Source organism: Equus caballus, chromosome 18, assembly GCF_041296265.1.
Source record: "Equus caballus isolate H_3958 breed thoroughbred chromosome 18, TB-T2T, whole genome shotgun sequence".
NCBI classification, from domain to species: Eukaryota; Metazoa; Chordata; class Mammalia; order Perissodactyla; family Equidae; genus Equus; species Equus caballus.
Window position 1 is genome coordinate 67282774 of NC_091701.1, and position 25474 is coordinate 67308247.

Below are 25474 nucleotides of genomic sequence, written 5' to 3' on the forward strand. Positions count from 1 at the left end.
GACTGTTAACACTAGCTGCACAAGGTATGTCTTTCCAGATCCGGGAAGCTTCATTTTGTCCTGTACTTTTTATACCAGGGACATATATTACTATTTAGAAAAAACTTAGGCAGTATATGCCCTTATTGGAAAAAACATTCAGGCATCTGGGACTCTGGTTCTTTAGCCTAATTCAGCAGTGAGCTCATGAAGAAGAAAAAGCAGAATGAATGCCCATGAGTGGTGTCCTGACTCCACCTTTCTTGGGTCCTGGAAAGCCTGCTTTTCTCCCCATACTCTTTCCTCCTTCAACCCATATTCCCAAATCACTACCCAGAGCAATAAATCGATGAGATGTAGAGAAGTGAATAATGAATTTATGGATGATAAGTCTTGGTCAAGCTCAGTGCTTGTGCAGATCAGAGAAAGATGGTAAATCTTAGAGCTATCTAAATGTACCTCTTATACTACTACAAAATAAAAATACATGTGGAAAAAAGCACCATAAAACTTATTCACCACTCATGATCAGCAAGAAGGTGATTCAAAATGAGGTAAGTTTTTTCCTGGTACATTCTGTCAGTCACATCTTCTCCCTCCTTACCTATGAGCATAATGTTTTGGATGACACTGGATAGAATAAGTCAGAACTGAGTTCCAGTCTCAGCTAGCATTTCTCTTTCTTCTTGCTACTCAGCGTTGATACATGGGCCCGTAAAGTCAGTATCACGTGGGGACTTGTTAAAAATGTAAAATCTCAGTCTTCATCCTATACCTATTAAATCAGAATCTGCATTTTAAATGACCTCTAGGTAATTCACATGGCATATTAAATTTTGAGAAACACTGCTTTATGTACTTCATAACTGGATCTCTCTTCCTTGGTTTGTCTTCAGTCAAATGATGAGGTTGACCTAGATAATGTGTAGGAATTTAAAACTGGAAGGAACCTATAAGAAGGATTAGTGGTTTAAAGCATGGATTCTGGAACTGGTATGTCTGGGTTTGATTCCTAACTCTGCCACTTACTGTGTGACCTTGGGTAGATTTTATAGCCTGTGCCCCAATTTCCTCATTTGAAAAATTAGGAATTATAGTAGTTTCTACTTCATAAAGTTGTTGTGAATAATTGAATTTAATATATGTAGAGCATTAGATTAGTGCTTGGTACAGAATAAGAACTATACAAACATCAGCTCTCACTATGAGTTACAATTCTTGATTGACTAGCATTCTAGAACATATGACTGACTTGAAAGTACTAATGAGAGCATTCTATTAGTGTGAGTTTGAGAAACTGAGGAAAGCTCCATAGAGGAAGTGGGAATTTAAAATAGATTTATGGGATAACTAAATTTGGGAACAATTAGAGACAAAAGCACTACCGGCATTCCAGAAGAAACAGACTTAGAGGCAGGAATAAACACTTGGAGAGTGACAGAGGAAAGCAGGGCTCATGTCTATGAGGTGCCAGGAATTTTGAGGAAGGCACAGGGGGACTAGAGCAGAAGGCTTGTTAGGCAGTTAAAAGACTAAGATTGGATCCTCTTAATTCAGACTAAAAAAATGTCAGCTTTAACTGTGAGGAATAGAGAATTATTATATATATATATATATATATATATATATATATATATAATTTTACTTTTATTTTTTGCCGAGGAAGAATCTCCCTGAGCTAACACCTGTTGCCAATCTTCCTCTTTTTGTTTGAGGAAGATTCGCTCTGAGCTAACATGTATGCCAGTCTTCCTCTATTTTGTGTGTGGGTCTCCACCACAGCATGGCTGACAAGCGGTGTAACCCCATGCCCAGAAACCAAACATGGGCCACCAAAGCAAAGTGAGCAGAACTTAACCACTAGGCCACGGGGTCGGCCCTTATGTATGTATTTTTGCTGGCAAATAGAAAAAATGAAAACATTAATAAACAGGATGGCTCAGTAGAAGAGAGCACAGAAGGAATAAGAAGCAAGATTTTATGCGACATGGAGAATATGTAGGGGAGAGGCAACTATAGCTCCAGGGATTGTAAGTCTGAAGGACCAGGAATGTGATGGTGCTTTTAGCAAAAAGGAAATATTAGAAGCATAGCTGCTTTGAGGAAAAAATCTATTTGTTTTTGGAAGTATTGAGTGCAGGTGATGGCAGTATATCCAATAAATGATTTGGCAGATGCCGTAGAAATAGCTCCATTCAGAACAGGGTCAATCATACTTTCACCTTTTATTCTTGTATTACTGAGCACAGTACTAGCCTCAATACAAAACAAAGGTAAAACCTTAAAGATCTGGGGGGTGGGCCCAGTGGCGCAGCAGTTGAGTGCCCACCTTCCACTTCAACAGCCCGGGGTTTCCCGGTTCGGATCCTGGGTGCGGACATGGCACCACTTGTCAGGCCGTGCTGTGGTGGGTGTCTCACGTATAAAAATAGAGGAAGTGGGACACAGATGTTAGCTCAGGGCCAGTCTTCCTCAGCAGAAAGAGGAAGATTGGCAGATGTTAGCTCAGGGCTAGTCTTCCTCAAAAAAAAAAAAAGATCTAAAATGATGACATAATTGTTTTCTTTAAATAAGTCAAATTCTCAGAATCTGTCTACTAAATGCTTTTAAAATGAGTTTCAATTAAATGAATTGTAGTATTGGTTTTTTATGCATCAACAAAAAGAACTTGAAAGAAAATGAGTCTCAGATCCATTATTCTGTTATTTTGGTCCCTAGACAACATTTATACTCAGTCTCAAAGAAATTAAGAACAAATGAAATATGTAGCTTTCAGGCTTTTGTAAACACACCTAGACATAGAAGGCCAAGATCTTAATCATTTTGTCCAGGAAATAGCATAGCATGATTCAGTGTCCATGAGAGTGTGAGCCATCATCAATAATGTTTACCAGAGTCTCTTGCCTTTAATGAAACAGGAGTAGAAAAATTGATTGGGAGATGGCATATGTCTTCATAATACTGATCATTGGGTGGAAAGTGCATTTGTGAGCAAATCTAGTACTGCCTAGCAACTGTTTCTAGGCAAAGGGTGGCTGGGAGCCAGCTGTTGTTGCCTTTCAGGAGCCACCAGACTATTTCTACACACTTCGTAGGATATCTGTTTTGAATGATTTGGATTCCAGATTTAAGGTATAGTTTTTCTTAGCAACTGTTAATACCAAATATTTTCCTTTTTAGTGATTGACATAATAAACCTAATATTATTACTTTTTATCTATCTTTGAATATAACATAAGTGTACAGATTTTAACTATAATGGAATATGTCTGAAGCCAGGAGCTTTAGTGTTTTTAAAAACCATTCATGTCCATTCCTTTTAGGCCTGCCACATTCTTAAGTGGTCTAAGACTATACCCAGATTTACGCTCACTTCTGAGAGCGTAAGATGCGGTGTGAAACATGTCCCAGACACTTTAAACTTCTAAGTCTCCTCCTGGAAAATGCTTCCTGGCGCTGCTGTGTAGTCACTACTCCTACTTCCTCTACTGATCATGATTTATTGTCTTGACCTGGCCCTGCAGCAGGACATAGCTCAGCTAATAGCAGCGAAGCAGGAGTTTCCAAGGAACTAGGGAATGTGCCAGAACTTGATGAGGGGCAGACAGGCCATTTAGTGGAGCAGAAGGCTCTCCAGGGAGAAGTGTGCTCAGAAAACTTAGAGGAAGGTAATTTCCACCGTAGCCTCCTACTGATGGAGTACTTCCTGATCGCCCTGATACTTCCTGTAGTTCACGCCCTCTGATTCTGTCCAGGCCTGTTCCCAGAGGCCCCCGCACTTCCAGAGTACTCACTTGCATCAGTCGGCCATCCGTTCGTTCCTTTATCCCCATGGCTGCTCGGAAACCTCACCCCCTTTGCTTGCCCGTTTTCTTGCTGCTGTCCAGTCTCTTAACTCAGTTCCACAGGATCCTCCAAAAGCCCTATTCCTCAACCTATGTACAGAATATTCTGTCACGTCTTTATTTTAGTTGAGACCCCAAGGACCCTACTTCATTTTCAACCCCACAGAGACTGCTGTTTGTCCTTGACCATAACCTCATAAACCGGAACCGGGAGACAGGTTAGCATCCTCTTTAGCTGCCTATGCCACTCCCAGGCCTTTCTTTTTTATTTTCATGAGAAGCCCCTGTTCATTTGGGAGATAATATGGCATGTACGATCATGGGATTGGGGTTTGCACTCTTATTTTGGAATGTTGAATGGATCACCTAACCTTTCTGAACTCAACTTCCACATCTGAAAAGAGGGGATAAGAATATCATTTTGCAAGGTTATGAAGATTAAATTTATTCCTTCTTTTCACAAATCTTTACTGATTCCTACACACCAGGAATTTTTCTAAGTACTGAACAAAATAATTCCTTCCCTCATGAAGCTTGTAGTCTCATGAGGCAAGAAACTCTTTAAAAAAGTAAACATATACGTATACATAATTACAAAATCTAATATGAAAGAAAATGTAGAGTGCTGTAACAAAGGATTCATGGGAGGTATAACTTAGATGGTGGAGAGGTGGTCAGGAGGAAAGGCCTGAGGAGCTGACGTTTACTGTGAGAATGGCAGGATCAGTAGGATTTAGGCGATGGAGCAAGGGACGGAGAGGGCACTGCAGATGGGCAGTGCAACACGTCCAGAGACTGAAAGAGGCCATTGTGAGAGGGAGAGTGTGTCACAGAGCGTGGTTAGAGATGTGGGCTGGGGACAGAATTTATGGGACCTGAATATGAAGGCCAGATGAAAGAGCTTTAATTTTATTTTAAATGCAATGATTTTAAGCAAGGGTGTAACATGATTTATGCATTTAAAAGATCTTTCTGAGGACAGCACTTGGAACACAGTACTTACTTGGTAAATGAAGTTAGATTCATATGGGCCCTGCTCTCCAATATTTATTGAGCTTAGTGCACCTGGGTCGCGGTTTTTCCCTCTGCTCCAAAATCTTGCCATCTCCCTTTGATCAGCTCAGCAAACACTCTTACTTTAGAGCTGACATCCACAACTCCAAGGGACATTCCAGAGATTCTCTAGACCAGGGGCCACCCTGCATGTGAAATCTTATATGCCAATAAATTACTCTGACCACAATTTCTGTCCTTCCAGTTCATACAGCCCGTATATAGGTCTAGGCTTCCAGAGTGGCAGGAGATGAGGGTGGAAAGATAGGCAAGAGCCAAGTTGGGAAGGGTTGCTTTGAGGCTAAGGAACTTGAAACGTATCCTGTAAGAAAATGGAAGCAGTACTGAACATGGCACTTGCTATCCCCTGTGCTTGAAATGCACCCTCAGCCCCGAGCCTCCCCGGCATCACCTTCAAGCTCCTAGTCGTCCCTTAGAGTCTATCTTGGCTCTCATCTCCTCTCGGAAGCCTTCCCTGGCGGTAGAAGGTAGGTAATCACGTTCTACGTTGTGTAGAGCTCTTGGTGTTCTTACGCTCTGTAATCACATGCTTATTTTTGGTCTCTCCTTCAAGTCTGAACTCTTTGAGAGCAAGAACCTGTGTTCTTACTGTATCCTCAGTAACTGACATAAAGGATTTCGTAAAAACTTGATTTCATGAAGTTTTCTGAGTTCTCAAGTTCCATTGAAAAATAAAGTTCCCTAATAAAAGATTGGCAAATTGAAAGTAAAAGATTGGCAATTTCCTCATGTAACATCTAAAACCATGTTACTTTGCTAAAGTTTATCCAGGTATCTTTGCCCTAAAAATTGGCACCAAATTCTAAGAAAACATCTTACTTTTACTAATTTTAATTTTTTGATTCAAATATCAAAATATATAAGAAGAATGCATAGAAGTCTCGTTCCTACTCCTTCCCACCCTTTTTCCTCTAGCTGCTATAGATGATCATTTTTATTAGTTTATTTTTTGTCCCCCAGTGTTTCTTCATGCAAATACAAGAAAATAGGAGTGTATTGTTTCCCCTCCTTTCTTTCATAAAAGATAGCCTAAAATATACACTCTTTTATTCTTTTTTTTTTTAAAGATTGGCACCTGTGCTAACATCTGTTGCCAATCTTTTTTTTTTCTTCTCCCCAAAGCCCCTGGTATTTAGTTGTATATTCTAGTTGTGAGTGCCTCTGGTTGTGCTCTTTTATTCTTCCTTTTTTTTTTAACATAAAAATGTATCCTGGAGATGTTTCCAAGTCCGTAGTTGATAGAGATCTTCTTTATTCTTTCTTGTGGATGCGTCGTTTTCTATTGTATGGATCTACCATGATGTATTCAGCTAGTCCCCTATTGCTGGATATTTGTGTTCCAATCTTTTGCTTTTACAAACAATCCTGAAAAGGATAACCTTGCACAACTGTCATTTCATATTAGCACAGATAAGATATATGCATATACATGTATATATGTTATATATGATATCTATATCTGTCTATATTCACTATCTGTACTTACGCATACTTACACACACATGTGTGTATATATATATACACATATATGGGATTCCTAGAAATGTGATTATTATATCGAGAATAAATGCTTCTGAGATTTTGGAAGATATTTCCAGAATGATATTGAGTCTTCCTATCAAAGAATATAGCATATCTTTACATTTATCCAAGTTAACTTTTTAAAAGTTTTATTTATTTTTTTTGAGATATGATTGACATGTAACATATTAGTTTCAGATGGACAGCATAAGGATTCGATATGTGTAAATATTGTGAAATGATCATCACAATAAGTCTAGTTAACATCTGTCACCACATGTAGTCACACATTTTTTTTCTTATAATGAGAACTTTTAAGATCTGCTATCTTAGTAATTTTCAAATATGCGATACAGTATTATTAACTACAGTCACCATGATGTGCATTATATCCTCAGGACTTATTTATTTTATAACTGGAAGCTTGTACCTTTTGACCCCCTTTACCCATTTTGCCTGCCCTCCCCCCCCCATCTCTGGCAACCACCAATCTGTCCTCTGTATCTGTGAGTTTGGTTTTGGCTTTTTTTTCCAGATTCCACAGATAAGTGAGATCATACAATATTTGTCTTTCTCTGTCTGACTTATTTCACTCAGCATAATGCCATCAAGATTCATCTATGTTTCATGATTTATTTCTTTTTTATGGCTGAATAATATTCCATTGTGTATATATATATATATATATATACCAAAATTTTTTTATCCATTCATCTCCCAGTGGATACTTAGGTTGCTTCCATATCTTGACTCTTGTAAATAGTGCTGCAGTGAACATGAGGAGACAGATATCTTTTCAAGTTAGTGTTTTTGTTTCCTTCAGATAAATACCCAGGAGTAGATCATGTGGTAGTCCTATCTCTAATTTTTTGAGGAACCTCTGTACTATTTTACATAGTGGTTGTACCAATTTACATTCCCACCAGGAGTTCGCAAGGGTTCCTTTTTCTCCACATCTTCCCAAGTTAACTTTTCTATCCTTTGTGAGTATTAGAAAGATTCTCCTTTATGTTCTGGGTATTTCTTATTAAAGTCCTAAGTATTTGTCTTTTGTTGTTATTGAAATGGGGTCTACTTGTTCCATTATTTCTGTTATTGTTTGTGTGTCTATATATATATGTATGTTAATTCTGTGTATTAATAATCTTATGTCCTGCTACCTTGCTGAATTCTCTCATTAGTACTTAGTTTCATTTGCTACTTCTTAAATTTTCCAGGTGTACAATCATGCCATCTTCAAATATAGAGATCTTTTTTATTTTTTCCAATTGTTATACCTTTAATTTTCTATAGTGTTGGAGGTATTAGGCAATCAGTTAGACAGTTTGAAATAGTCGTGGTGATTGTGGGCATCTTTGTCGAGTTCCTGACTTTAGAGGGAATATCTCCAGTGTTTCCCCGTTAGGAAATATACTAGCCTTAGGGCTGAGGTAAAATATGTATAATCATATAAAGGAAGTTTTCGTCAACTCTTATTTTGAGTGCTTTTTTTGAAAAAATAAGAGTAAATTTGATTTTTATCAAATTCTTTTTCAAGGACTATCATATAAACACAGTTTTTCTCCATGGATTTATTAATATGCTAAAATACATGAATAAATTTTGTACTATTGAACTATTCTTGCATTCTTGCACAGGTGGTGGTGGGAGGAACCCCACTTGATTAAGACACGTTATTCTCTTAATGTGCTGTTTGTTAATATTTTATTGACCTTTTGAATTGATAGTCATAAGTAAAATTGATCATCTTTTTTGCAATGGATCCGACTTTAGTATCAGTGTTATAATTTGTAAAATAATCTAGAAGTTTTCATTTTTCTAAGATGTGGGACAGTTTAAATAGTATTAGAATTACCTACTCTCTAAAGATTCCTCTGTGAGACTAGAGAATGGTACTTTTTTAGGGTGGAAGAGATATTTACAACATATATAAGCAACAATTAAGTTAATTTGCAACCACTTCTTTAGGATTTCCCTAATTCAGGCACACCGCTTTAGTATTATCTTACCATGTTAACCTTGATATTCTTAACTATGCTTATGCTGCTACAACCTAATTTATCAGTTTCAGTGGAAATTGAGCTCTCTAAAACTTCTGAATCTGCCAGGAGGAGTTTTGGTTGATTACATTTTCCTGGAAAATTATCCATTTCATCTGGGTTTATTTATTTTCATAGAGTTGTGCAAAGTAGCTTCAGAGTCCCTTTTGTTTCTGTGATTATTTCTATCTTCTTGTATCTTATATTTTTTGACTATTTGGCCTGTTTTGGATTGGAAAGTAAATTAAAGTGTCCTGTTTTTAGTGTTTCTGTTTCTCCTTGTATATTCTGTAGTTTTTACTTCATTAAAGTTATTGCTAAGTTATTTGGTGCATAGATATTCATATCTTATCTTCCTTGTGAATTCTTACCGTTAGCATTAAAAAAAAGTCTTGTAAAATTGCTGTCTGGTATGAATTCCACGTTCACTGATATCAAAATCACTGCCTGTGCTTTCTTTTTATTTGTATTTGTTCGTCCTTTTATTTTTATCTTTACCGAATTGCATTGCCTTAGGAGTGCCTCTTGTACATAGCATAGGGCTGGGTTTTGCTTTACAATAGCAGTATGACTTGGCTCATGCACACAAACCCCCAAAGTCACATTTTTTTATGTTCCACTGGCTAAAGCAAGTTTCATGACTGAATCCAGATTCAAGGGGTGGGGAAGTAAAATCCACTCTGAGGGATAATTTGCAAAATACTGTGGCCATTTGGTCAGGGAATGGGATCTATTCCAGGGAGTGAGGTGGACTGCCTGTGTAGGAGCTAACTGGGCAGTGGAGAAGAGATAGATGCCTGTAGGCAGATCTCCTCCCTGAGGAAGCTGTGCAACAGGGAGACGCTCTTCCAACTGTGCAGCAGATGCATCTTTTACCAGGGCGTACTTAAGAATCCATAAATGTACTAGAAGAGAAAGCCAGCATTTGAGCATGTGCTCCCTGGAGAACATTGATGGCCATTGAGTGTTAGCCACAGAGGCAGGGACAGCCAACATAGAGGAATGCAACTTTCTTCAGTCAAGGAGGGAGACATTTTTCTGTCCCCTCATCCCCCACTTTTGCCCCAAATACAGAGGAGCAAGAGAGAGGATGAGGAGGTGTCTGGGAACCAGACCCTTGCCTTCTCACTCTGAGCTCATAGAGCCATCGCTTTAGCCTATGTTAAGGGAAGGTAGGAGAAGAGCTACCAATCAGAGTAATGTGTTTCTGACGGTTGGAAATGGCTGAATGGCCAAGATAATTAAAGGAGTCTCTCCACAACAGAAAGGAGGAATTTAACAGAGCACAGAGTAGGGGCTGAGGAAAAGAAATAAGAAGCAGAGGTGGAAAATGCAGGAAAGAAGGGAGCATAAGTAATGGAGCAAGGTCCTCAAGGAAGTTGAAAGGGTTGGAGTCAACAGAGTCCGGACTTGAACAGGAAGAAACAAATTTCATCCTCCAAGAATGGAGGAAAAAATGTTAAGAATGGTTATGAACATAGGTGACTACGCACACAGGAGTCTGGAAAGCTGATAACCCCAATTTTTTTTTTAATGAAGCAGGAAATAAGGATGTCTGATGAGAATGAGGACAGCTTGAACAGTGAGGAAGGTTTAGAATGTTCATTGAAATACTAATGTTGAAATTGACCTAAGGTAGATAAGTAAAAATAAATTAGTTTTTTCTGTACTAGCAACCAGTTATAAAAGAGGACAAAAATAACAATAGACCATCTGAAAAAAAGTTACATAGATTAAACAATATCTGTTTTTAGATAGAAAGTTTTAATATCATAAAAGTATGAATTCTCCCCAAATTGAGCAAATGTAAGACAAGTCTAATTTAAATTGGAATAAGATTAGTTGCAGGGAGAACTGGATAAAGTGCTCTTAAAGACCATGTGGAATAATAAACGTGAACAAGAAGACCAGTAAGGAACAACTTGCCTCTCGAGATTGAAGCATATCATGACCTCCTTATTGGCTTTGGTTTTGACTTAGAAAGAGACAAGTCAGCGAACAAACTAGAGAGCTCAGAAATAGATCCCAGCACATGTGGATATTTGATACATAACAAAAATGATATTTCAGTTAAAAGGGAAAAGATGGGTTATTTTTAAAATGGTGCTGACCCAACAGCCTATTCATCTGGAAAAAAGCATATCAAGATAAGTTCCAAACTGACTAAAGAAAGAAGAAATAAGAGATTTTGTGTATATGCCAGTATTCCTCAAGTTGTTGATTAACCAAGACAGGACTGAGAACCTATAAAGGAAAAGACACACATAATTTAAAAAATTAATCCATTTATAAAGGCTTAAGTGTAAATCAAAAGGAAATGAGTGTTGTGCTTCAATAAAAACTTTAGGGGCTGGCCCGGTGGCGGAGTGGTTAAGTTTGTGCGCCCCACTTGGGCAGCCCAGGGTTCACCAGTTTCTATCATGGGCGTTGACCTAGCACCGCTTATCAAGCCATGCTCTGGCAGGTGTCCCACATAAAATGGGGGAAGATGGGCACAGATGTTAGCTCAGGGCTAATCTTCCTCAAGAAAAAAAGAGCAACAACTGTACTTTAAAAAAGGGAATATGGAAGACTCTAAACATCAGATCATAAAAGCAGAGTTTTTTAGCAGAAGTTAAATTTAACCTACTTTTTAGTATGTATGCAGACCCCTCAAACAAGCAGCGTCATTAAAAGTTTAGTAACATCCTATTTCTTGCATTAATTCATTTGAAGTAAATTAAACAGTGTTTCACTTATTGAATAGGAACCAGTAAGAATTTGTTTTTATAATCCTACAGAAATATCTATATATTTTAAATGTTTTATTATGCAAACTGTGATCACATTACTTTTAATGTTATTGATTAAATTATAAATTCCCGAGGGGATCCACGGTCTCATAATATCATTAAAGAAGTTTACCTTTTTTATTCTGTCTCCATGGGTAGCATCATCTCCAGTGTTATGCAGGCACTGGGGTGGAGAGGAAGGTGGAACCGTGATCTAAAAGAGTGATGAAGCATAGCAGAGGGTGTGACCACAAGGCAGAAGCCTCAAGAAGCAGGAGAAATGCTCATGTTTGGAGACAAAAGTGGGTGGGAGAATCTTATATCCATTTTAGGGGGAGCTGCAGGAGAAGGGCTATCCTGGGGGCAGGGCCAGGGGCAGGTTTACCTTAGGACCTGGAGGTAGAGAGACTTCTATGACAAGATGAAGATGTAGGATGTTGATTAGAATGGGATTAGGATTCCAAAGGCTGCAGTGAAAGGGACTGAGATGAAGGACAATGGTGGCATTCACCAGATCTGAGAAAACAGAGGACAGGCCAAAGGGAACTACAGAAGTCTGGGGTGGCATTGAGCACTTGCCTTTCTCCCTATGCATGAGCATTGTAATTAGCAGTGATTGGTATCCACTCAATTTGGTACAAATTCTGTTGATGTTGTAATTGCCTAAGGGTCCCAGGCAGTCTGGCCTGTCATGGGTGCTTGTGTCCATGGGCCTGGTTGCAGTGGTGGAGCTAAAGGGCGTGACCTCCTAGGAGGTTGATGGGAGTTCTAGGTTAGTGAGTACTGTTGTAATGAGCCGTTGTATTCTCACTTTCTATATAAATCACTATTAACAATGGTATTTTTGTGAGTATAAAATATTCACTCTTTGGTCATGAGCTAAACTGTACTCAATTTCTGGAGATCTTTGGTTTTCTTCATTGAATTCAGGACATGCCCCATTTTGATTTGTGAAGTAGGGCTGTGAGAGTGTTGCAGTTCTGTCATATTTGTCTGTAAGTAGGACTCATTTCTTTGAGCTCCCTTTGTTTTGAGAAGCTTGGTATTCCAAGTTCTCTTGTCCCTAAGGTCCTGGGCTGATGACTGCTTTGTAACCGCTTTCTTCTAGCCAACATGACGTAAATTAATAGAGCTTGCCAATAACATTCAATATCTCAGACTGAGAGATCACTTTAAGAAAAAAGGCTGAATTCAGTGACTCACAAAACCAGACTTTTGGCATACTTGGGAGGGGAAAGTATCAAGGAGGCTAATGAAGAAAAAATGTGAAAAGGTTCAAGTTGCAGTAATCCATTCTTAAGAGCCATTGTTGGCCCCTTCTGCATGTCTGCTCTTTAACTTTTGAAACAGCTCTCTTTATCTGAAAACATTAAGCTATTATGAACTAGAATTTGCCAATGCAAAACTGGAATAATTTATGAGTTGAGAAGTTCATTGCGCATAAAACTTTATCGAACCCTTTCTTTTAATGATTTAGTTTAGAGTTGCGACATTTCTTTAGATCCAGGCAGTTACACTGACAGTGGAGGTTCATTTCTGAAGATAGAACTATGAACTTTTTAAGAAGGACAATCAAGAAATAGTTGATCTTTTTCATGGATGTAGTTTTGATGTGACTTTCAATCTCAGGTTACTTTGATCTTTTTGATTTCTGTTTCTTAAGTAAGTTGCTTTGCAAACAACTACATATTCAAAGGTCTCAGAGTGGGCTGATGATATGGCCATTTATGACATCATTCTATGATCCCCACACTCTCCTCCTATTTAGGGTTTCCTACTTGCCTTGATGGCACTAGTCGTAGAAGAATGTTTTTTTAAGCCATAGGCATATCTGTCCATGTTCCTCTTTGGGGATCCCCCACCTCAAAATGCCAAGCCCAAAATATTAGTTTCTCGGCCATTTATTTATAGTTCTTATGAAACTTGTATAGCTCACCATATCGTGTGCTGAAAGGGTACACTTTGAAATTTGTTTTCTCCAATGATGTTTACAAAATATGATTAAATGAAACTTGTGTGTTGATTTTTGGAATAGGAAACAAATTGGAACTTTAGGATATACTTCTTTCTCACTTAATGCAAGTATGACTAGGCCTTTCTGTTCGACCTACACTGACTAGGTAAAATGACATCAAGGCAAAATGTTTTATGTATGTTACTAGCTCTCTTTCTTCAGCTGAGATTTCTTTTAAAGAGGAATAGGCTTTGAAAAATTAAGTATAGATATTAAATAATAATTACAAATGGATTCCAGCATGAGGGATGTTAAATGTTTGAGAGATTCCAAGACACATAAAGTGTATTAATCCCATGGATAAGTAACTTTTAATTCTTAATAGAACAGTAAAATTTTCTTAATGATGCCACATGTCCATTTGCTGTTACATAATAGTCTGGTCATGCTTTCTTTAAATCAGAAAGAAAAATTTCCTATTCTAGATTGTTTCTCTAAATGTAACCATAGTTCTATTCATTTAAATTCTGTAAATTTATAGTCACCAATTATAGAAAAAGTCAATCCTATTTAATGTTATGTGAAATAAAAATCATGTTATGGAACACTATGTATAAGAACCACTATATAAAATATGAGTGTATAGACATTTACTATAAATTTTATAAAAGACTAACAGGAAATATATCAAAATATTAAAAGGTTTTATCTTTGAAAGACATACTGGTTTTTTTAATTCTGCTTAATCTTAAAAGAATTCATAGTAGAATTAATTTAGCTTCTGGTCAATCACTTATAGTCTTAAGCATAAAGTTAATAAAACACTGATATGAAGAATGCTAAAATGTAACTTTTGCTTGGTCTTAGATGATTCATTAGAAAATCTTTGATTTATAGAGGAGCAAATAGTCTCAAGAGACTTGGAAATTTTTAAGCTTCACAAAACCAAGGCTTTAATTCAATTCTAGATTGATTATTAGATTATTAGATTTGATGGATTAGATTATCAGATTTGATTATTGATTATTAGATTAGATTATTAGATTTATAATTAAACTTTTTTCTTGAAAATATACATGATGGAAAAGTGACAAATATGAGAAGGAAAAACAATTTAATCAACTGTCAACGGTTTTCTGAGTTCCCAGGCCATCTTCTGTCAGTAGTAAGGGTGGTTTTCTGACGCTGCTCCTTACAGTTGAAGATGATTCTAAAATAGGACTTGTGGCTTGCTGTTCTCACTCTTGCTAAAGTTGTTAAGGGAACTGCCAGGTATCCAAAGTTGTCTGCCAGTGTTGTCAGCGGCTGTCACATGTGCAACAGGAGGGGGCCGGCTATGGAGGAGATACTATATTTTAGTTGCTCCTGAGAAAAGGCTTCAGCTCGTTCCGGTCACGGTGCTGGAGCCTGAGGGAAGACCTTACGCCAGCCACTCCCTGCCTCCAGAGATGATCAGTAACACTCCTATCGAGACATAGTAACTAGTCATTTTGTTTGCCTTTATCAGCCCCACATGGATGGTCCAATATGGTTGAATCCAGACTGTAGTTTATACCAGTCTTTACTTTACTTTATCTAAGTGGCACAACTATTAATTTAATAGACCTTCCATCTAAAATTATACTTGATTTATTTTCCATAAACAACACATCTAGGCTTCTCAGGCCGAAATTCTAAACATGTAGCAAGTGGACTCCAGGCATAACCATTCCATTTTTACTCTGGTCATGTCTTGTGGTCTTTGGTCTCGTGGAGAGAGCTGTTAGACTCCCTGTAGAACAGATTGTTAGTTTTTATTTTTGTTGCACTTTCATCAGCCTTTGATTCCTGGGGCAGGAATCAGTTATGAGATAAAATGCAGAGCTCAATATAGACCCCCCCCCATTACAGATGTTTCTGCAGAAGCAAGGACTGAGCAGGAGAAATATTCTCTTATTGTATAAGAAAATATTTGCCCATACATTAAAATAGGAATGTGTTCTGGACTTACTTTTGGATAAACAATTTTTTTTTTTTTTGTCTCAGCCTCCAAAAGGAAAAGACCTGTAATCAGATGATATGAGCTTATTATGAGGAAGCAGGAGTGACCTTAGAAGACTATTGATTCTGCTCTCTAATCACTGCCAGGAAAAAATGGTATCTGGTCAGCTATTCCAGAACCAAGGTCGTTATTTGGTAGACATCTTACTTGGTTTGTAGTTGACAGGCCTATTAATCAAGTTTCCTCAAACTCATTGCTACCTCAGATGCTCCCTGTGGTACAGAGGACGTGAGATTTAAATCCAGAGGATCTCTGGATCAAGATGGCTAACTGAGCACACGTGTTACTTCCCCCAATCCCACCTTCACTTGTCTACGCCTGCTGCCTAGTGGAGTGGAGGGTAATTAGGATAGGTTGTAGGAAAGAGAGAAGTTATTTTCTTTGAAAATCTGAGTAGTAATATGAGTAAATTTTGTATTCTAATACAATAACTTTAAAAATTAGCTGTGCATATGCTGGTTTTATGATAACTTTGTTTAAGCAGAATATTCTTCTCCTCAACCACCCTAGGCAATGAAGTAGTTGGGAAAAAGTGGAGTGGAAATCTTTTGAAGGAAAACCAGCCCTACATGTGGAACATAAACATAACAGAAACTTGTAATTAAAACTGTGTGAAAAGAAGCTTTGGAAAAGAAAGCATAATTGCTTATAGAGACACAAAGGAAACATCTGAGAGAAACAAGTTCCACTCTGATATCTGCTACCACATTTCTGACTGCTGAGGTAAGGCAGTGGGCTTCACACCTTTTGTCTTCTTTGTCAGTAAAATTGGAATGATAATATCCCCATGTTTACTTAATGAAATACCAGGAAAATAAGATGACTATTTAAGAGCCTTGTATAAGATGTATTGATAATAAATATAATCCAAACTTAAGTTCTGATAGACATATCAGAGGATTCCTTTGGAGTTTTCTTACTTAAGATCTTGGGCACATGGGAACAATTTTTGTTAGGAGACATTGTAATGATGATCTTTCTTTCTTCCTTTCTTCCTTCCTTCCTTCCTTCCTTCCTTTCTCTCTCTCTCTCTCTCTCTCTCTCTTTTCCTTTCTCTGTCTTCCCTCCTTCCTTCCTTCCTTCCTCCCTCTCTCCCTCCCTCCCTTTCTTCCTTTCTTCCTTCTTTCTTTCTTTTCTCTCCTTCTTTTTGGTGGGGAAGATTGGCCCTGAGCTAACATCTGTTGCCAATCCTCATCTTTTTGCTCGAAGAAGATTGTCACTGAGATAACATCTGTGCCAATCTTCCTCTATTTTGTATGTGGGATGCTGCCACAGCATGGCTCAAAGAGTGGTATGTAGGTCTGTGCTTGGGATCCAAATCCACAGAGCCCATGAACTTAACCAGTACACCACTGGGCTGGCCCCTGAAGATATTTATTGTCTGAAAAAAATTGTAGTAAATTTATACTATACTAAATTTATACTATACTATAAATTTATACTATACTAAAAATAGTAAATTTGAATAATTAAATATTTGAGAGTAAATTTATTTTTTTAATTCTACTGGAAATGAAAGAATAAAAGTTCTTATACAAGCAAAGACTGTTAAAAAGTAAGCAAAAGAGTGCATTGTAATAAATTAGAGTAAGCTTGTTTCCAGGTTGAAGCAGATTACTAGATCATCTTGAGGTAAACATCATCCAACTGGTGTATTTTTAACTTTGCATTTTTAGAAGTTTGATTTCTATTAGGTCATCCACAGGATATCAAATCCTACAAAATTTTCTCCTCCCTTGTGATTTATAAATCTGAGGTCTTGGCCTGGAATTCACAGCTCTCCCTAATGTATTTACCACATCCTTTAGTTTTCATCTATTTGACATATCTGAGTTCCTACTAAGTGCCAGGCACTCAACTAGGATTGAAGATACTTAACTGAAAAGATGTTATTTCTGCCATTTGAATGATGATACATAAATAGAAACCATTCATTACAATTAAGTATTTATTATTGTAGACACATATATAAAATGTAATGGGAAGATGGGGGAAAAAAATCTCCTAAATCAATGTTAGATTATGACTCGTTCCTTTGCCACTAACTGTGGACTCTTGTTTCCCCATTTTCGGAAAGAATATGTAAGAATTTTAACCAGTCACATTATACAGAGTTCCAGTTTGCATTGTGTATGTATAATTATTTTAAACCAATGCTTTTTAGGATTAGGATTACATCTATTACATTTTTTTGGCCATCATTTAGAAAGGGAGCATGAGAGGCTTAGAAAAAGCTCTGAGATCCATACAGAAACCATACAGCTGGGTCACAGCTACCAAATGAGACTCCTGATCACTTCAGGTTAGCTTTCCACCTCTTGTCTGTGGGACAGAAGAGGTTAATTGATGATTCATAGCAAAATAATAATTGAAAAGCTTGCTTTGTCTCCTTGCAAGATATTTATTTGAAAAACTTAGTTCTGCAATTCAATAGGGAGAAAAGGCTTTATTCCGGTATAAATAAGAATATGCCTCTTAAAAACAAAGTTGAATTTAATTTATGCCTAATATTAAAATTATGGTACTTGAAAGTAAAAAGAAAGTCAGTGATTAAATATACCACAAGTTTTCAACAATTCTTGAGATAAGAATTATTTTTTAACTGGATTTTTTTATTTTATTTTTTTAATTAATTAATATTTTTGAGGAAGATTAGCCCTGAGCTAACATCTGCTGCCAATCCTCCTCTTTTTGCTGAGGAAGACTGGCCCTGAGCTAACATCTGTGCCCATCTTCCTCTACTTTATATGTGGGACGCCTGCCACAGCGTGGCTTGACAAACAGTGTGTAGGTCCACATCTGGGATCCGAACCAGCGAACCCCAGGCCACCAAAGAGAAACATGTGAACTGAACTGCTGCACCACCAGGCCAGCCCTGAGATAAGAATTATTTTATTTAGGCATTTTCAATTATTATATGTAATTAGATATTTCTGAGTAGGTGTTATTGGTTCTCAGCTGGGCAGATTTCTGGAATTGACAAAATATGTAGACTTTCAAAGGCTAAAAAGAATAATAAAACTTACATTCATTGAACACACAATAAGTGCCAGATGTGGTTCTGGTACTGAAGAGCATTTCCAGTTTTGGAGCTACCATAAGTAATGATGCTATGAATATTCTTCTTTCTTGGTACACATTTGCACACATTTTTATTGGGTATGTTACTAGGAATGTAATTTCCAAACCATATAATAGACGTATATTTAGCTTTAGATGATAATGCCAAACATTTTCCAAAGTGATTGTACCAATTTTCCCTCCCATTTGCAGTATATGAGAATTCCAGTTGCTCATCATCCTAACCAACACTTGATGTTTTCATGATTCTAGTTGGTGTTTCTTACTGTGGTCTTAATTTGCACTTATGTAGTGACTATTAATGTTGAGCATATTTTCATATATTTATTAGCCATTTAGAAATCCTCTTTTGTACTCACTAAAGTTTTTAGCCCATTTTAAAAATTGAGTTATCTGTCCTTGCCTTGCAGAAGTTCTTTTTATTTTATACATGAGTCTTGTATAAGATATCTTTATTGCAAATATCTTTTCCTGTGATATGGTATGCATGTTCATTCTTAATGGTGTCATTTAATGAAAAGAAGCTCTTACTTTCAATTTAATACTATTTATCAATGTTTTCTTTATGCATATGCTTTTTGTATTCTATTTAAGAAATATTGGGGCCAGCCACATGGTGCAATGGTTAAGTCTGGCATGCTCCACTTTGGCAACCCAAGTTTGCACATTCAGATCTCAGGTACAGACCTACACCACTCATCAAGCCATGCTGTGGCAGTGACCCACACACAAAAAGAGGAAGATTGGCACAGATGTTAGCTCAGGGCTAATCTTCCTCAAACAGAAAAAAAAGAGGAAGATTGGTAACAGATGTTAACTCAGAGTGAATCTTCCTCACCCAAAACAAACCAAAACAAATCAAAACAAAAAAGAGAATATTTCCCTGCCCAGGATCATGAATAAATACTAATATGTTGGCAAGTTTTTTTTCAGTACTTTAATATTGTCATTCTGTTGTCTTTTAGCTTTCATCAATTCCGTTGAAAGGCAGCTGTCAATACCATTGTTGCTCCTTTGAGGATGATATGTCTCTTTTTCCTCTGCTGCCCTGAGATTTTTCTGTTTGTCTTTGGTTTTCAGCAGTTTTACTATAATGTGCTTAAATGTGATTGTACTGGAATTTATCCTGCGTGATGTTCATAGAAGATCTTGAATCTGTGCGTTGATGTCTTTCATCAATTTTGGAAAATTCGTCACCACTATCTCTTCAAATATCTTTATGCCCAATTCTCTCTCTCCTCTTCTTCTGGGACTCTAATTTCACCTATGATAAATATTTTCATCTTGTCCCTTAAGTCTCTTACATTTTTTCATCTTTTTTAAATTCCATGATTCAGTCTGGATATCTTGTGTTGTCTAATTTTCCTCTGCACTATTCCTCTCATAAGATGTATCTAGTCTGCATTCAATATATCTGCTTGAGTTCTTAATTTTAGTTATTTCATTTTTCACTTCTTAAATTTCCCTCTGATTTTTTTCAAAAATAGATTCTATGTGGCTTTCTATTTTTTGACTATATTAATCATAATTATTTTATAATTTGTGTCTGAAACTCTTATAGATCTATTTATTTTTCCCATTTTTCTCTTAGTCTCTGGTCCTTGTCCTCAAAGCATGTATGATAATTTTTAATTGAGTTTTAGACACTGTGATTTGAAAATTATAGGAATAATTTGAGACTCTGGATGATGCTTTTGCAGCCCCTTAGGCTGGCAAAGACTACATAATGGATTGAGCTAATCAAAAACTGGGTTTAGTCTTTGTGAGAGTTGATTTATTTCCACTTTATTCCTGGTTTAATCTGGTTAGTCCTGGAGTGTACCTCTTCAGCAGTTCCAACTGAAAGTCATGGGTGTTTGTTTGGGGCCCTCCACTTTGATGGATCCTGAATTAATTATTTTCTCCCAAACTCTACAAAATGGCTGAAAGTCCTATTCAGCTTCTCAGCCTCTTGGGTGTTGCTTACAAATTGGCAAAGTCCTTAAGTGGATATTCTGCATAAAATATCAGACTCACTTCTCAGCATTTCCATTCAAATCAGGATCTTGGCTCCTTGAGTCTTGGCTGCCTTAATAGTTCTTGGGTATTTTCAGTCTGATTTTTTTTTTTTTTTTTACTTTCTATCCAAATTTTATAGTTGTTCTCACTGGGAGAGTTCATGTAATACAAACTAGTCTGCTATAATCGGAAGTGGAAGTATCTTGTTATTTATTTGTTCCAGAAGTATTTTTTGTGCCCACTATATACCAGGTACTATTATTCTAGGCACTGATAGATAATATTTAAACACTGAATAAGTTTACTCTTTTCATGGAGCTCACGTTCTAAATAAGGCAGATAAGATAAAAACAAATAAGGTAATTTTCAGTAGTGATAAAGGCTATGAAGGAACGAAGTGTGATGTGTAAAAAAGTAGCTAGTTATAGAGAGAAGGCTACTTTAAGATAGAGTAATCGAGAAAGTCTTCTCCAAAGAGGGGACATTTGAACTGAGACATGAAAGATGTGAAAGAGACAGCCAAGTGAAAAACTAGGAAAAACAGAAGAAACAGAAAGTATGAAGGCCCTGAGATGGAGAAGAGGAACATGTGGCCAGGACTCAGAGGGAGAGGAAACTAGTTGTACAAGAGGAGATTGAAGAGATAGTCCAGGCAACAGCTAGTGAACTGTATATAGCAGGAGGAGGGGAAATATAAATGGAAGAACTGAAAATGACTCCTAAATTTCTTAGCCACTATTTAGCCACTATTTATTGAATTAGAGAAGACCAAAGGAGAAGCATATTTGGAGAATGGGTATCAAGAGTTCTCATTTAAGTTTGAGCTGCCTTTTGGGCATCCGAGGCAGGACATGTGAATTTGGGAGCTACTGGCATAAGGACGATGTTAAAGCAATGCAAATAGGTAAGCTCACCTGAAGAAGTATTGTAGAAAAAGGAGAGAAGAGAACCTACACAGGCACTGGGAGACAACAATATTTAGGAATTAAACTGAAGAGAAGGAGCAGCTAGAGACCCAGGAAGAAAACCAGCATCATGTAAGCTAACAGTGTTTCAGGAAGAAGGGACTGGTCAGCTCTTATGAACACACTGAAAATTAAGATGTGAACTAAAAATTGTCCATTGAATTTGACAATACAGAAAACAGTGGTGACTTTGACAGGAACAGGCATCTTAGAGTGGTGGGGATAGAAGCCAGGTTAGAGTATGCTGAAGAACAAATAGGGACTTCCACTTCTAGCAAAATGCAGACTGAACTAATACACAACTCATCATTCTCTAAACACCTAGGCATGCTAAATTCAAATAACAAATTTAAATATATAGTGGCCTCACAAGAAAGAAACAGAAATTCCCAGGTACCTCCCCAAAAAGAAGACACTGAAAACTAGAGTGGTATGCACAGGAGCTGACACCAAGCCGGGGGTTATGAGTGGGGCAAGAAGGGCAGGGGGTCATCACACCCAGAAATAGACCCTAAAGCCTAGGAGCTGAGGTTTTAGTTCACTCATCAAAATAAGAGGAGTGGTCTTGGCCTTATGCAAGGAAGGAAATAGGAGCTGAGATCCATGCAATTGATAACTGTAGTAAAGACATTCTATTGTGCCTTACCCTAGTTAGAGTCACTATTTTCTGATCTCTTACTTAGACTTGGAGAGTCAATCTCAGTTCTTAGATCAGGCTGGTTAGGAATCTGGGATGTTCACTGGAGACTTTGTACATTGAACTTCCTTGTACATAAAGACTGGGTAATCCTAGATCTGATAAAGTAACAATGTCCCAATTATCGAACTCTTTTTCAAACTGAGCTAACCATTTTCTAAGCAAGAATTCTAATTTAAATATCTGATTGCATTACCGGTTGGTTTGCTTATAGCTATTCTTTCATTTTTTCATGACTCTCCTATCTCTAGGGCTGGCTCTATGTAGGTATTGCATGTGTGATGTGAAATGTAGGGTCTGTGGAACAGATCCTTGCTCAGAAATATAGAGGCCATGGAAAATATAATTGTTCAGAATACTTCCCCATCAACATATTCAAGTCTGATATTCTGCCACCAGGGCTTCATCAGTTTTGATAGCAACCCATCTTCTTTCCAGATCTCAATATCTTGGCAATGGATACTTCCCATCAGAGTGGAGGGGTTAGGAGTGGGATAGGAGGACTGCTATGTGGAACTATGGCCAGATTTAACAGGCCATTGTGTGGACAACTGAGAGCTTAGAAAGCAACATAGATAATAGAAGGAACACTAACTTTGGACTCAGGGCTGGGTTCCAATTCAAGTTCTACCACATATTAACAGTTACCTTATCTTTTCCATTTTCTCATATTTAAAACAGAAATTATATATACCTCACAGTGCTATCGTGGGGATTAAATGAGATAGCACGTGGAAGACTGTTATGGTTCCCAGCACATAGTAGGTGCTCAATAAATAGTAATTATCATTATTATTTCTAAGTTATAGTAGTTCCCCACTCCACCAAATGAAGTTAGCAGTTAAGTGAAATAGCACAAGCCATAAAATCTCCCTACGTGGATAGTTTCTTATGTTGAATTAGCTGGAATTCTTTGAGTACCAATTTATACAACATTTGGTAGTTGATTTGCTTTTTAGGGAAAAATCTTGAAAAGATGCTAAATGACCTCCTTGGCCAAGGACCACAGCAGGGCTCTCTCTGTCCTTGTGGATGGCACACACAGTAAGACATCAAGATAATGCCTGTGGTGCGGGAGTGGATGCAGTCCAAAGGCCAAGCTCGCATGTATTCATATTGCAAAGCAACTCATAAGATTATAGAATCTTGGCTTTGGAGGAATTTTCTAAGACGGTGTGGAATATCGCTATTCTTTTTAGAAATCTCCATTATAACATTCCAGATAGATCATCTAACTACTGGTTTAAGGGGAGGCTCACTATTTCACTAACCAGTCCATCCTGTTGTAAGCTCTAACCAATAGACAGTCCTTTCTTAATTAAACCCACATCTGCCTGCCATCTGTCTTCCCAGTGGTTGTAGTACTGCCCAGCAGAGCAATGTGGATTAAGGACAGTCCCTCATATATGCGAATACCCCTCAGATAGCTATTCTAATTCCCTGAACTTCTCCGGAATAGACATCCTAATGTCTTTAATTATGTAGCTATGCCCATTTTCAAGGTATATTTATCAAATATTTAGCTTTAATTTAAAATTATAAGCTAATAAACAAATATGCAAAATCCAGAATTCCAGGGGAAACTGAATTATTTTGATCAAATCAGGACAGATTGTTTTAACAACCAGAGTATTAAGACAGTGGAAAGTGAGTCATATTGAAAGGCACACATGCCCTAAGTAAAAAGCGAAACGTGCAGTACACTATGATGTTTGAAATAATAAATTTTGGAGCAATGATTACTGCAGTATTTATCAGGTTTTTAACAATGTCTTATATCCACATTGTATGCAAAAGAAATTGGCCTCATCTTAATGCCAGAAATGGTTATCAAAATAAACTTAGGTAAAGAAGGCTTGCAGACGCTCGGACTCACGGGCCTAAGCAGTAATGTTTTTTTCTGCTTAAAATGGGATGAAATCGTAGAAAGCACCAAAGCAGAGACACAAAGTTCAACAAATATTTAATGCCTTCCACATGCCGGGTGCTAGAAATAAGCACATAAAATACATAAAGCACATGGTTCTTGTCTTCATGACACTTAGAACCTAGAGGGGAATACAAATATAGGTGACTGTAAAAGATAACAGTAAAAAAAAAAGGATGCTCATTTATTTCCAGGCGTTTCTACCTCTTTGGGGATTGTTCAATCTACTTATGCAAGAGAAACATAGAAAATGTTGATGGTGATTTAAAGATTCCAAAATGTACTTAATTAAGTTTAGTGTAAAAATCTTCAGACAGATCTTCTATTGGTACGATGAGGCTTATGTACTGACAAACGCACATCAGTAAACCAAAAGACCAAAACTCAGACTGCGGAACTTTAAGGAGAAATAAAACACGTGGGAAGAAGAAATAGACGGCGCAGTCGACAACCTGTGTGGTCGTTAATATGATGAACAGAATTGTATTACACAGACGTGGCCGGAAGCTGCTGGTCCATGGAACTCTTCTGCTCGGCGTTAGGTAAACTCTTTCTGGGAACGTCTTCCTAGTTTGTGTGTCCAGACGTTTGATGACATTTGGAGAACCAGAATGACTCTAGAGAAGCCTAACAAATGTGAGTAAAATAAATCCTATGAGAAAAAGTTAGAGAAACATTTTTCCTCAAAAAGAGAAAGTTTGAGAGCTGATTTTATTCCTGTCATCTCTACGAGGAAGATAACGTTAATCACGTCTCATTTCAGTGACATAATACATAAGGCTAGAACAGCCTAACGATGGCTTTGAAAATATATTTTGGGCATAAGAACTTTTAAACGTATCATGATATATATTAAAATATCAAGACAGGAAACTGTCCTGGTAGGTTTGCATTTTCACGTGTTTGGCTGCTCAGGTGTCTGATGATTTGCTCTTGGATTCTGGGCAAATGTTAACAAGCAGAGGTCTTTCACGACGGTGTGATTAAGGCTTTCAACAAGATTTTGAAGCCCGCCATGGCCTGGGACAGACTAGAAGTAGTGCAAAGGGTGCCGGGAATTTCAGAAGAGGCTGACACCATTTTCATACCTCCACAGCTAGGTCATCATCAAGAAACAGGTTTGCCTATCTTGGCCTACAGGAAGTGTCCATCAGTGCGCCATTTCTGCTGCTGAACTTTTAAAGCTTTGCATCCTAAAACCCTAGTCTAGGTTCTGACATGAAAATGTGTTTGTCGCCTACTCAGAGGAGATATCTGGGTCTCTCAGTCAAATCTAAATAAAATCCTAGCACATACAAGATAAGTTCACTGCTTTGGAGAGACCATTTTAGCCTGTACATATGAAGACTCGCACAGAAAACCTGGATCAGTGAAAAATATCCATGGGAAATAGCCATGTTTTCCAGTAAGCAGCAAAAGGTGGTTTTTTCCCTAGACTAGTAAACTATTATGAGAAATGAGGAGGTAGAATTTCAATTTTTATATGCATAAAACAAAATTATTATTTATTTCTCTATTTCAACATAGCTTTATCATTATGAAAGTTAAATTGTCAAAATGAGTTTTCTCATAGGTCATACCT

General features: G+C 37.4%; 1 protein-coding gene across 1 annotated transcript in view; it reads left to right on the forward strand.

The window, feature by feature from the left end:
* The first annotated feature begins 2975 nt into the window (after positions 1-2975).
* Positions 2976-25474, forward strand: part of C18H2orf88 (chromosome 18 C2orf88 homolog) — a 45761-nt gene continuing 23262 nt past the window's right edge. Inside the window, exons 1-2 of the mRNA XM_005601637.4 lie at positions 2976-3111; positions 15735-15947. The gene's annotated coding sequence lies outside the window, so the exon portion shown is untranslated. The remainder of the gene's footprint in view (positions 3112-15734; positions 15948-25474) is intronic.